Below are 12,990 nucleotides of genomic sequence, written 5' to 3' on the forward strand. Positions count from 1 at the left end.
TCTTTCATTTATGCATTATTGAATCCTCTCATGCTTGTTGTTTGTCTGATAAATTGCCTTAAAGTGACAATCTTGAGCTGAAAGAGTCAGTCTTAATGCTTTGATTTAATCCATGTTTAAGTATATTTGGGACCTTTAAGAGGTGTTCGAGAGTCGCTACAATGAAGCTGGATTTTTCTATTCCTGTTGCAGCAAATAAAATTCTGACTTCCTGTTTTGTTTAAAATCCGGAAATGGCTGGAATTGTAGACAGTTTTGTTTTGGTGGTTCTTGGTTGTTGTTTCTTTGTATTTTGTTCTTTGTGTTTGAATGTCAATGACTAAACGAAGCGAATGGTAAATTTCCAGCTGACTCCTTGTGGTTTAGCTTCGTGAAGTATGGCAGCAGGAATGTTGCAGGATTTCTTGTTTAAAGTTTAATATGTTTGAATGATCAAATTTCTGTAGTTTTGTTGTTCAAAAACAGAATTTTCATGTTGTTTGTGATCCAAGTTGTGCTCCACAAAGTGGAGGACTGCATTTAAGATTTAGCAGATAGTGAAAAATTGTTTGATGGATCAGGATTTTGCAAGTTTCTTTAGCTCCACGGTTGTTTTTCTCGAAAATGTCTTCTTGTTGCAGAAATGTTTGATAAACCTTGCATGAAGCAGCCTGAATTGTTCAGATTTTTGCATGTGTGTTGGCTGACTTTTGGTGTTTCAATTTACAACTTTCATGATGCAAAGTGAGAGGATAGTGTGTTAGTTATGTTTGCATTTGATTATGTTTGAAAGCTGGACATGTAAGTGCCGAATTGCAGAAAGTTGTAGCTGCAGAATTTCTCTTCTACGTATGCATGCATGAACAAATTTTTCAAAATTGCATTCTTACCCCCCAAGTCCTCCCTTGACTCACTATGGCCCAAATAATTGAAAAAACTAATCAATTTGGTCCTTTTGATTTCGAAGCAATGCTACGAAGGCCCAATGATGTTCTAAATTCTTGCAATCGAGTCATGAAGTAGTTGTATTTTAGCCATTACTTGCCCTTTTCTTTACCTTTGGACCCTTGAAGTTCCTAAAAGTGTTTGATTAATTTCGAGTGCTTGATTAATGTTCGTACTTTAGTCCTTGGTGGTTTTAATTTCGAGACTTCATTGCTTGCTTTGTTTCAATTAACTACTGTGTCTTGTTTTCATTGCAATTAATTCATGACTTTAGGGACCTTGTGACTAAGTGAGCTTTGTTTTGCCCATTTCGTTTAATTTTTCTTAAATAAATTGGTACCTTGACCTTTTTATTATTTTGGAGGGTAATTGAATAATTTCACTTCATTGGGGCGTCAATTCAAGGGAGGTACACTCTATCCCTCATTTGCATTACATTTGGCCTTACGTGCTCCTACGTGTTATGTGAATATGTATGCCTACTCCGCTTTCCTTACCTCCTTGCCTGCATTTACTTGCTTTTACTTTTATTTAAGTTTTATGGGGTATGTGTACACCTCTTGGCTTGTAATAGATAGAGCTCGGAGAGCATCTTGTCCATTTCCCTTTCCCCTTTATGCTTTTATGGGGTATGTGTACACCTCTTGGCTTGTAATAGATAGGGCTCGGAGAGCATCTGGTCCATTTCCCCTTCCCCTTGTTTGTTTTGTTGCTACATGATTAATTGCTTTATTAGGCTCTTGCATCTAGTCGAGCATGCTAAATGCTATGTGCTATGTGTTTACGAGTATTTTGGCATGTCTACTTGCTTTCATAGCCATGAATGAGTGGAATGGATGAATGTACGTTTCCGCTAGTCCAACGCTAGACCCTTAGGGATTTCCCCTCATTAGCATATCATTTGCTTGTTCACCACATATCATGCATTTTTCTTAATTTTATCACTTGGCATGCTCCTCGAACCCCCTTTCCCTTCATTTTAGGATTTTTGCATTTCATGCTAGTTACAGGGTTCATTTGCTTGAGAGTCCCCTTAAATATGGGATATAGACGAGTGTGGCTTTTTCTAAAGCCTTAGCACGCTTGTATCCTCTCTATAAAAGGGCAAATTGAGTCACGATTTAGGTCTCCCCGTCCCAATATACATGAATTCCCTAGGCTCATGCATTCTAAGTCCACTCCATCATTACACTTTCACTTTTCCTCTCATTTGCACACGTACACCTTTTTATCCTTTCACTTGCACATGAACACTTTTTCTCCCATTTTTTGCACACGTGCACCCTTGAGTTTCTTCACTTGCACACGAACACTTTTATCATTACTTGCACACATGCACTTCATATTATCATACCGTACATTGCCCACTCACGTGCACACTTTCATTTACATATTTATTTTCTTTTATTACCTTTTCAAACTCATGTCCTCACATTGCACGCATGCATTCCATTCATTTACATCCCACTTGCATTATTCGTGACTTCTTCAAAAGATTGATATTGGGCTTCACAATTAATGTGATTGGCACCACCCAACCTTTGAAGGGAAATTTCCCCCAATTCCCCTAGGTCTAGGGTTTGCATTCATGTAGGGCACTCAAATGTAATAAATTCTTTGGTTAAAACAAGAAAATCTTTGATTAAATCAACGCAACTAGCCTTGGCTAGGTCAAAGGGGTGCCTTGGATTCTATCCTTGCCTTCCCCTTTGTCAAATGTGACTCCCGAACCTTTTTCTTTGGTTTACGTAGACTAGGAGTCGTTTTAAAAAGGGTTTATTACTATTTGACTTTAAAACTCATTTTTGGGTGACTTGGTACACCTTAAACCATTACCAAGTGGCGACTCCAAACTTTTCATTTCAAAACCCTTTTTAAAACTATTTTTTGGCCAAATCGTCGCTTTCCAAAGTCCCATGGCCTTTACTTTTACTTTGCACACGTTCACACACCACACTTCATCATCACACATTTCGACGATCGAAAAGTGGGGCGCGACAGGTTTAATACCCTTGCCTAGACCAAGTAAAGTTTATGGAAGGAACACGTAGTGGACGGGGACGTGGGCGCGGATATAGACAACCCACACCGGATAGGGGTACTGGGGAAACCTCTACTGGACCTAACCCTGACCCCAATGTGCAAATCGCTGCCGCTATGCAGCAGATGACTAACTTGCTAGCACAAGTAGTGCAGCAACAAGGCCAGAACCCAAACCCTAATCCTGGAAACCCCGGAAACCCTGGCAATCATGTCGAGAGCGAAGACAGAGCTCTCGAACGTTTCCAAAAGTTTGCTCCACCCAAATTCATTGGGGGACCTGATCCGGATGTTGCCGAGCGATGGCTCGAGAAAATGGTCGACATTTTTGCAGCCTTACATTACACCGATGAACGGCAGGTGACTTTTGCCGTATTTCAGTTAGAAGGGGCGGCCCGTTCCTGGTGGAACATCATAAGACAAAAATGGGAACGGGAACAAACGCCCAGGACTTGGGTGAATTTCATCCGGGAATTTAATGCAAAATTCTTCCCTCCTCTAGTTCAGGAAAGGAAGGAAGACGAGTTCATCCGACTCCGCCAAGGAACTCAATCGGTGGCGGAATACGAGAGCCAGTTTACCCGTTTGTCCAAATTTGCGCCTGAGCTGATCATGACAGAGCAACGGCGAATCAGGCGTTTCATCCAGGGCTTGAACGTCGAAATCCAAAAGGACCTCGCAGTGGCTCAAATCAATGCTTTTAGCGAGGTCGTAGAAAAGGCCCAAAGGGTAGAGAGTGCTCGATTGCAGGTCCGGAACTTCCAGGCGAAAAAGCGGGGCTTTCCTGGAAGCAGCTCTGGACAAGGGGACAAAGGTACTCCCTCCAAGTTCGGACGCGGAGCTGGAGGTGGACGACAGTCAGGTTCCGGCAGAGGGGCTCAGTCTAGGGGCGGCCCAGCCGGGAGAGGCCAAGGTGGAAACTTCCAGAAGGGCTCAGGTTCGGCATCTCGTGGACCTTGCGGGTACTGCGGAAAGCCGAATCACTCTGAAGACAATTGCTGGAAGAAGGGAGGCAAATGTCTGCGTTGTGGAAGTGCAGACCACAAGCTTGCTACCTGCCCACTTATGACGCAAGAAGGAAGGGGAGCTCAAACCACGTCAAAGACCAATACGGGACCGAATAAGGGGAATGAGGCGAAACCTAAAGTGCCAGCTCGAGTCTATTCCTTAGAACCTCCTAAAGTGCCAGCTCGAGTCTATTCCTTAGAACCTCGACAGGTCCCAGATTCCTCAGAGGTCGTAGAAGGTACGATCCCTATTTTCCACCGTTTTGCCAAAGTTTTAATTGATCCTGGTGCCACCCATTCCTTTGTTAACCCTGATTTCATGTGTGGCATCGATATAAAACCTGCTAGTTTACCATACGGCCTAGAAGTTAGTACACCCACGGGGAATCAACGGTTGGTCACTAGTATGGTTTATAGGGATTGTGAAGTATGGGTAGGAGAGAAAAGATTGCTAGGGGACTTGATAAGTTTGGTCATTAAGGGGTATGATGTGATATTGGGCATGGACTGGCTAGCCAAGTACAATGCCCAACTGGATTGTAAAACGAAAGTGGTGGAATTCCGTATCCCTGGTGAGGCAACCATAAGGTTGGATATAAGGGGTAGGTTAGCCTCATCTGCTTTGATTTCGGGCATTCGGGCTAGGAAATTGCTAAGTAAAGGAGCGCAAGGATTTTTGGCCTTTTTGATTAACACCCCCACAGATAAGCTGAAAGTGGAGGATGTGGCCGTAGTGAAGGAATTTCCGGACGTGTTTCCTGATGAATTATTAGCTTTACCTCCGGAAAGAGAAATTGAATTCAAAATAGACCTGCTACCGGGATCCTCACCCATCTCAAAAACACCATACCGAATGGCTCCTGCCGAGCTCAAGGAGCTAAAGTTGCAATTACAGGACCTTCTGGAGCGGGGATTCATTCAAGAGAGTGGGTCTCCTTGGGGAGCTCCTGTACTGTTTGTGAAGAAAAAAGATGGTGGTTTGAGGATGTGTATTGATTATCGGGGCCTGAATAATATTACAATTAAAAATAAGTATCCACTGCCCTATATCGATGAGCTATTTGATCAGTTGCAAGGAGCGGTGGTCTTCTCGAAACTGGACCTCCGCCAAGGGTACTACCAGTTACTAATCAGGAAGGAGGATATTCCGAAGACTGCCTTCAACTCGAGATATGGGCATTACGAGTTCGCAGTGATGCCCTTTGGACTAACCAATGCTCCTGCCGCCTTCATGGACCTAATGCATAGGGTTTTTAAGCCCTACCTGGATCACTTTGTAGTGGTCTTCATCGATGACATCCTGGTCTATTCCAAGACCCGTGAAGAGCATGAGCAACACTTGAAAACTGTCTTGCAAACCCTGAGAGACCATCAACTGTACGCCAAGTTCAGCAAGTGCGAATTTTGGCTGGAGAAAATTGCTTTTCTGGGGCACGTAATTTCTCAAGAGGGTATTTCAGTCGACCCGGCGAAAGTAGAGGCTGTGACTAATTGGAAGAGGCCAGAAACTCCCACAGAGGTCCGCAGCTTTCTAGGACTGGCTGGATATTACCGGCGTTTTATCAAGGACTTCTCCAAACTAGCCGGTCCTCTAACCGATCTGACGAAGAAACATGGTCGATTCATATGGAACGCCCGAAGTGAGACAAGTTTTCAAGAATTAAAGAAAAGATTGACCATGGCTCCAGTTCTAGTCTTACCCAATGGGGTGGACGGATATGCTGTGTACACTGAGGCATCACGAGAAGGCCTGGGTTGTGTATTAATGCAAAACCGAAATGTGATCTCTTTTGCCTCGAGGAAGTTAAAACCTCACGAGCAGAACTACCCGACCTACGATCTGGAGCTAGCTGCCGTTGTTTTCGCTCTTAAAAAGTGGAGACACTACCTATATGGGGTAACTTTCGAAGTTTTCTCCGACCACAAAAGCTTGAGGTATCTTTTTTCACAGAAAGAACTGAACATGAGACAGCGACGGTGGATGGAATTTCTGGAGGATTACGACTGTACCATCAACTACCATCCGGGAAAAGCAAATGTGGTGGCCGATGCCCTGAGTCGCAAAGCTCAGGTCGCGAGTCTAATGATCAAAGAGTGGGAATTGTTAGACTCCGTGTGTGAATGGAAACCCTCCCCTGGGAGCCATAAGGTGCTTTTTGGCAATATTAAAGTGACTTCCACTCTTTTGGAGAGAATTAAAGAAGCTCAAAAGGAGGATCAGATGGTACTAAAGTGGGGAGAGAAAGTAGAAAAAGGGGAAACCACTGATTTCACTTTTGGTCCTGAGGGTATTTTAAAATACCGAAATCGAATAGTGGTGCCGAAGGATGAATCGTTGAAAACGGAGATTCTGGAGGAAGCCCATCGATCTAAGTATACAATCCATCCGGGTAGTAGCAAGATGTATCAAGACCTGAAAGGAACCTATTGGTGGGACAATATGAAGAAGGAAATTGCTCTGTACGTGCAAAAATGTCTCATTTGCCAACAAGTGAAAGCAGAGCATCAAAAACCATCGGGCTTGTTACAACCTCTTGAGATACCTGAATGGAAGTGGGAGAACATCACCATGGATTTCGTTTCAGGATTGCCACGAACGCAGCGAGGACATGATGCCGTTTGGGTGATCGTCGACCGGTTAACCAAATCGGCTCATTTCTTGCCGGTGAACATGAAGTATTCCATGGACAAGTTGGCTCAACTGTACATGGACGAGATTGTAAAGTTGCACGGTGTTCCGGTGAGCATCGTCTCCGATCGAGATCCACGATTCGTATCTCGGTTTTGGCAAAAGTTCCAAGAAACCCTAGGGACGAAACTCAACTTGAGCACAACCTATCACTCTCAGACGGATGGACAATCAGAATGAACTATTCAAACTCTCGAGGACATGCTACGAACTTGCATTCTGGATTTCGGAGGCAACTGGGGTCAACATATGACCTTGGTAGAGTTTGAGTACAACAACAGCTACCATTCGTCGATTCAAATGGCTCCATATGAAGCATTTTATGGACGAAAATGCCGATCACCAATTTACTGGGATGAAGTTGGCGAGAGGAAGGCATTGGATCCAACCACTATTCCTTGGATGGAGGACGCTCGAGAAAAGGTCAAGTTGATACGGTAACGACTCCAAACAGCTCAAAGCCGACAAAAGAGCTACGCAGACAATAGAAGGAAAGATTTGGAGTTTGAGGTTGGAGACCACGTATTTCTTAAAGTCACCGCTTTACGGAGTGTCACGGTAGGCAAAGGAAAGAAGCTTCAACCGAGGTTCGTTGGACCCTACAAGATTCTGCAAAGAATAGGAGCGGTAGCGTATCGATTAGAGCTGCCGTCCAGTCTCTCTCGAATTCACGACGTTTTCCACGTCTCGATGCTCAAGAAGTACTATCCTGACCCCTCCCATGTCTTACAACCAGAGGAGATCGATGTGGACGAATCGCTTGCTTACGAAAAAAAACCTGTCCAAGTACTTGACCGGAAAGTCAAAGAGCTTAGAACCAAGCAGATTCCTTTAGTGAAGATACTATGGAGAAACCATGGGGTAGAGGAAGCGACCTGGGAAGTGGAAGAGGAGATGCGAACGAAATACCCTAACCTTTTTGTGAGTTAAGGTGAGAAATTTCGAGGGCGAAATTCTTTTAAGGGGGAGAGAGTGTGAGAACCCGTAAATTTCATTTTCTAGGTTTTAGAATTTTTCATGGCTTGTTTTCTGCATTTCCGTGATTAGAAAATTTTCTAGGTAATTTTAAGGAGCAGATATAATTTTTAGATGATTTTTCTAGTATCGAATGGATTTTGAGGAATTAAGAGCGTATACCGGACGTGGGACCCACTGGTGCGAAAAGTTCGGAAAAATTCGGCCAACTAGGTTAAGTTTTGAATACTGGAATTAATTTATCGGGTGTTAAGAGATAAGTAGAGGTTGCAATTTGGATTGATATGAGAGAGAAAAGTTAGGTAGATATTTAATTAAAGGTGACAAGTGTCACCATTTGATTGGGTCTTACCTTAAGACCTTTCTTACCATTGACTTAAATAACCAAAAATGACCAAAAATCTTCAAGAAAACAACAAGAAGAAGCCGGCCCTCTCTTGCTCTCTTTCTCTCTCTCTTACTTCAAGCATAAGGAAGAAAACACTTCAATCTTGTCCCAAATCATCACAACTAACCATCCAACCTTGAAATTACTCCATAAAACCTCTCCAATTAGAGATAGTAAGTGGATTTGTGGAGTTGTTTGGCAAGTTAAGGTGGTCCATAGCTCTCCCTCTCTTGTTTTACTAGGTGAGTAGTGATTGAACCTTCTCCTTCACCTAATGAAGCTTAATTTGTGCTTAGTGGTAGTTAAAATGTTGAATTTTGTGGTTTATTTCTTGATTTTGGATGAAGTGGTGAAGTTTTCCATTTATTGGGGATTTTTCTGTTTTATTATAAGCATGATTATGTGGCTATCTATGATGATTGGAAATGGTTTATAATGACTTAAGGAGGTGAGAAAGGTGATTAATTGCAACCAATTTCTGTTTTTAGGTCCTAGATAGAGGCCGAATTGGCCTTAACTTAAAACATGAAAGTTGTAGGGAATGACATTTTAGAGGTACCTACAAAATTTCAGGTCAATCGGAGTAGTGTAGAATGAGATAAGTCGAAATTACTATTGCTGTTCTGGTTTTACCCGAAAGTGAGAACTGCGCCTGTAATTGGTTGTTTTGGCTGGAATTGCTTCCGAATTGGATGTTGAGGCCTTCTTATGAAATTTAGCCCTGTTTCTTAGCTTTCATCTGGTTTTGAAATTTATGGATTTGGACTTGTAGAGCCTGAGTTATGATGTTTCCGCTAGAATGCGTTTTGGTGAATCTGTTTTACGTTGTTGATGAAGTATCTTGCATGTTTGACCTGTTTTCACTCAAAACTGGGTTGAGTGACCTTCTGTGATGTTGTATCCCTGTCTTTTAGCTTCGAGATGGTGGGTCTTGCACCCTCATCCGATACGCGTAGTGCAATTTGTGCCATTACCGGAAAATGAGGACAAAAACTGTTTTTTTCAGGGCCAAGTTAGTTACATTTCCGAAATTTCTGGTTTCCTTGATTGTTTGGATATGCTTATGGAACCCTATTGGGGTCATGTTTGGCCTTGGTTTATGACTCGTTATCGAGTCTCATTGTATTTGTTTGCATGTTTTTAGGTCGTGACGGTGGTGCACAACGTTCTTTTGACGGAAGTGCATGAAACCACATTTGCTAGCGTGGTGAGTGTACTACTCACTTGGGGGTTAATATATGGCTTTGCTACTTGAACTTGGTGCTTTGAATGTTAATTGCTTGAAGTGAAAGTGTACTTTATCACTCTCACTTATTGTTTCGCATGTTATTGGAAAGTTATTGGAATGTTATATGAAATGTTATATGAAATGAAATACATGACTTGGTGTTGTTTGGACGAGTCTCCAACGACTACAAATGTTATCAAGGAGCTCAACCCCATTGGTAATTGATTGAATCGAGCCGGCGAGGGCTTGGTCGTGCCAATTAATATGCCTTGCGGCAATGTTATGGAATCTTGTAGTATGATAGACTCTCGATTCCGATTTACTCGAGTAATACCACAATGCATGTGTTTGGATTGCGGGCCCGGTTGGGGAATGTTAGGTGGAATGGAATGGAGGTAAAGTGGAGTCTACGGTTGGTTATTGTTGAAAATTGACGGAGAGTCAATGGCGTTTGATCAAGAAATGCAAACGAGGAAAAAGGCTCTTGAGAGCCACCCGTATCCTTTTATCCTCATTATTGATGTGTGGCTTTACTTATTTTGGTAAATTGGACTGTTAAACTTTATGCATCTATGAACTTGGTTGCTTGAGTTGTGTTCTCACTGGGCAATTAGCTCATCCCGTTCCTTTTGTTTTCCTTACAGGAATATGACTTTTTTGGAATATATCTTGATAGATGGTTGCCGAATGAACTTGATGAATGTCTCTTTTGTATTGTACATGAAATGGGACCCTAAATGTATCATTAGGGCCGTTTTCACTTTTGATTTGGCAAACCACATGTGTAGTGACTTTTGTATCACTTTTATATGCCATTTTGGCTTGTAAATGCTTAATGTTATATTGTATATGTATTTCGATGTTTGGTTGGGTTCGGACGGGTCGGTTACTATTCATGGCCGACTCCGAATTTCATTTTTTTTTATTTTGGGTTATTTTACCCTTTTGCCTTGTTTACGCGCGTTTATAAGTTCCGGAACGTGATAGATCGCTCTATACTGCACCGTTAGTCCTGGCGAGAGCTGGGCAGGCAGTCCGCTAACCTCTTTGGTTCGCCTTAGGGGAAGGTGGGGCTGTCACAGTTTGTAACCCTAGGACCAACTGTTATCTTTTTACTCAAAAGTCATATTTTTATTCTTCTATACTAGTACTTAACCTGGAAAGGCGTATGACATGTAGTCGAACCTCATTTATGCATTCCATTTACTGGGTTTGTGGATGTGCCAACTATAATTGTTTTATCTTGATTATTTTAGGGTTTCTTGGCGATTAAAGCCACTTTGGGTAAAAAACCTTTGAAGTATCTATATTGGAACCGGTGAGTGTACCACTCCCCTAATTTGTTGCTTAACTTGGTTTCTGCACCTGCAATCTGTGATTTAAATGACTGTAATATCTGTTTATTCTGTTTGAGACGATAGTGTAATTTATCACACTCGTTCTCTTGTCTGTCCGTATGCCTATTTACTGTGTGTAATCTGTTATCTGTTTCTGAGTCTGTTCGGACATCGTTTGGAGGCTAGTATCCAACGACCTTTCTGTGACCTCTGAGCTCAACACCTGTGGCTAGTTACTCGAGTCGGGCTGGCAAGGGCCTGGTCGATTAGATAACGAACTACGGTAGTCTGTTTCTGGGAATCTTTGGGTATTGAGACTCTTGATTCCGGTATACTCGAGTATTACCACTTCTATTTCTGTTGAGGCGTTCGGGCCTAGTAAGGGTATGTTTGGTGGACGAAAATTGGTGTAAAGTGGGGTCTATGGATATGTTGGTTCTATTTACGTTGACGGAGAGTCAACGGGTTCGGATCAAGTACTGCAATGGAAATCTGGCTCCTGAGAGCCACTTATATCCTTTCTCTTTGAATCACTGTGTCTAACTGCTTTCCTTTATATCTGGTATATGTATCTGATTGGTTAAACGTGAAAGGCCATGATTTTACCCCTATATGTTTGGTACCTCATTGAGCGTAAACTCACCCCTTTCTGTTACCTTTGTTTTCCTTACAGGGGACAAACTTGGAAATCACGGTTTTGGAAGAAAAGGGGTCAAGCTAGTATATATGTCATGTTGTTAAGCTCTTTTGAAAACGAAGCCCTAATTGTATTTTGTATAGTATGAATACTTTGAATTGCACTGTATGTTAATTTGTTCAAGACTCCAATGTAAATATATGTATAAGTGTTTGACCTTGTCTATTAAATGTATTCCGGTGAGACTATGATTTTATGGTTTGGTAAGCATATTCTCACCTTAGTAGTCTCCGATTGTTCGTTTTCTTTGGGTCCTATTGCGCGTACTATATTGGGTTTGTGTGAATCGACTCCGTAGTCCTGGCGAGAACTGAACAGGCTGTCCGTCGAACCCTTTGGTTCGCCTTAGGGTGAGGTGGGGCTATCACACACTACCTTGTTTTTCTTCATTGTTTTGCTGCTGGAAATTTCTCCAGGAAACTCTGCGCAGTTTTGAAAAATTGGTTATAACTTCATGTAGAAAAGTTAAAATTAAGTTCCATTTGTTGCGTTTGAAACTAAATTCAGATTACTTTCTACCGTGAAAATTTTAGAATTTTTCTCAATTCCTATGAATATCTGTGATTTTTCAAAGTTGACTGAATTTTCACACTTGTTCTGTTTTTCTACCGGATGAAGCAGCAACTTGAGACTAGAATTTGACTGAATTGTGGTAAGAATCTTACAAATATGTCTTCTAGGAAATTGTAATCCTTTGAGCCTATTCTCCAAGTGTATAAAGTTTATAAATTTTGAACTTAAGAAGCTTGAGATATGATTTTTCAAATAGCATCGCTCAAAACTGAAAAAAATTCTGTTATTCAAAAGCTGTTTGTGCTTTCATTTCCAACTTCAAGTGGGAGTGGTAGAATCATATTGAGCTTGGTTTTATGATTGGAGTTGAGATAACTTGGTTGGTTTGGAAGTGTTTTCCTTTGAATATAGTAGCTTGGAGTAGTGGATCTCATGGCACTTTACATACTTGATTTTAGGACTTGAAGGTGAAGCCGAAAGTGCTCCTTAGGCAAACACTTAAGGTTGTTGCCGTGGCGAGTGTTCCAACCGCATGTTCCATGCTCATTGTTGCTAGAAATTTGCTAGACTTGATTTAACATTTCATAGGCGAGTGTGTACTTTATCGCGCTTGACCTAACTTGACTAAACACTTGATATTGCATTCATGTATGTCCAAATAACTTGATTTGCATGTGACCTGTATCTTGAATTGGAATACTTGAAATGCTTGAAAATGTGACATGCTGGGCATTACTTGTGACTTGGCCATGGCTAGGCGAGTGTGTCCTTATTCGCACTCGATTTCCATGAGATTGAAATAATTGATCCTGCGTGCGAACTTGCATGTTTATGTGCATAGTTGTAGACAGGCTGCATTCCTCTTGCAGCGGTTGAACAAGGCCCTTGGACCCTTATCCGAGATGTCGGGTAAGTGAAAACTTGGGTTACTCATGCGTATGCTTGAATGTAGGTCGGTAACGGCTGAACTGAGCCCTCGTTGGACCTCTTGCTTGAGACCAGTCTCAGAGCGGTCGGGTAAGTCGGGCAACGTTGGGTAAAGGACAAAGTTCCTAACCTATTTACTCCTGACTGGAATTCGTGACCTAAACTCTGATATTTCTGAATACGGAGCGTTAAGTGATAACTAACGTCTTCAATCATTACCTGCGTGAGCGTTGGATAACAACCAATGACTCCACTCCTGAATACT

The sequence above is a fragment of the Coffea eugenioides genome, chromosome 10 (assembly GCF_003713205.1).
Source record: "Coffea eugenioides isolate CCC68of chromosome 10, Ceug_1.0, whole genome shotgun sequence".
NCBI lineage: Eukaryota > Viridiplantae > Streptophyta > Magnoliopsida > Gentianales > Rubiaceae > Coffea > Coffea eugenioides.